The sequence below is a fragment of the Buceros rhinoceros genome, unplaced genomic scaffold, assembly GCF_000710305.1.
Source record: "Buceros rhinoceros silvestris isolate BGI_N320 unplaced genomic scaffold, ASM71030v1 scaffold17703, whole genome shotgun sequence".
NCBI classification, from domain to species: domain Eukaryota; kingdom Metazoa; phylum Chordata; class Aves; order Bucerotiformes; family Bucerotidae; genus Buceros; species Buceros rhinoceros.
In genome coordinates, this window is record NW_010403243.1 from 10,714 (window position 1) to 12,257 (window position 1,544).

Genomic DNA, 1,544 nt, shown 5'->3' on the forward strand with positions numbered 1-1,544 from the left:
CGCCCCCAAGAAAATCCATCGTGACAAGTTTCGCATGTGCAGGCACACCGGGAGGGAGCAAGAGCCCCCAAAGGCCATTCTGTGGCTGTGACGCAAGAGGAGCCAGGCTCCAGGTGGGGAGAGAGTCCAAACCTGGTTACAACTGCTCCACATACTCACCCAAGCGCTCTCAAACAGTGACACAGCCCATATTTTCCCACAAACAAGTGAATGCAAGAAAAAAAATACTTTGTGACAAGTAGCATTTCAGAGACAATGTTTTTAAAGAGGAAGCTGTTGACAGAGCTTGAAAAATAGCCACTTTATAGCCCAGGAGCAGCTCAGTGTTTTCCATCAGACTAACTGGAAGTAAAGGTTTATTACTAAAAATGGACACTATCCATAAATAGGAAGACAGAAGACTCCCAGCAGTTTCAAACAAGAATAAAACAGAAAACTATCTGAAGGCCTAAATATTACTCATCTCTCCTCTGCTAAACAAAGGCATGGGTTCAACTATTTGAGCTGGCTTATAAAGTTCAGAGTCCTTCCAAGTTTACTGTAAAAATGCAGTGTATAATCCACACAGCGGCGTGAGGGAGACCAGTTCACCCAGGCAGATCCTCTGGCATCCTCCAACACCACTATAGCTCAAGTAGCAGTAAAACATTCAGGCTGGTCTAGCATCGTCCCCACTTCCAGCAGACTGATCCATCGTCAGACAGACAGATCACCCACGAAGCCGGACTCGCGAGGGGTGGGGGTGAGGTTCAAGAGCAGAGTTATCAGTGGCTACAGAAGGATGTACCACATCCCATATTCCATTATCCTCCCCAGGAAAAAACTCTTGTACTGGCAGAGAGTTTACTCTACGATATTTAATTTTAGATGCCTGTGTGTTAGCGTACCTGCTCCAAGCCTGAACTGCACACCTCACTCCTCAAACACTTACTTTTTAGCAGGACAGGCACAAGGAAGAGCAATAAGCTGTATTTTCTTGTAGTGAAATAGAAAATCTTTCCAATCAAAACCCAGGAAGACACACAAAGTAACTCTGCACTTCCTAACCATTAAGAGGAGTAAAGCTGCCCCCAATACCAACAAACACCCTCCAGCAGAGCACATTTGACCCCCCACAGAAACAAACAGTGCTGTGCTCTTCAAGACCCAGCCAGACGCTCTGTAAGTGTTACAGAAACCTGGTTGAAGGCTACCGGTGTCTTACCAGACCACCACCAGCACCAAGATGCCTGCTTCCACCAGTTCCTAGTGCCAGGGCACCACCACCCGAGGATGCCAGCACAGGAGCAGTGGGGAGAGGAGGGGTGTCCTCTTTGTTGGTGACGGGCAGACCACCCTCAGGTCACCACACGCTTGAGAGGTGGGGGCGGAGAGCTGCCCCACAATGGGTGTGAGCATTACTGCAGACCACACCATGACACCGATGTTCCCACCCTTCATAAGCCGTCTGGCATGGGAACACTGGCTATGCCTCATGACTCACCAGTAAAGCTATTTTCCAAAATAAAAAGGAGAACAAACATGTAAAATTGTCATGTACTACT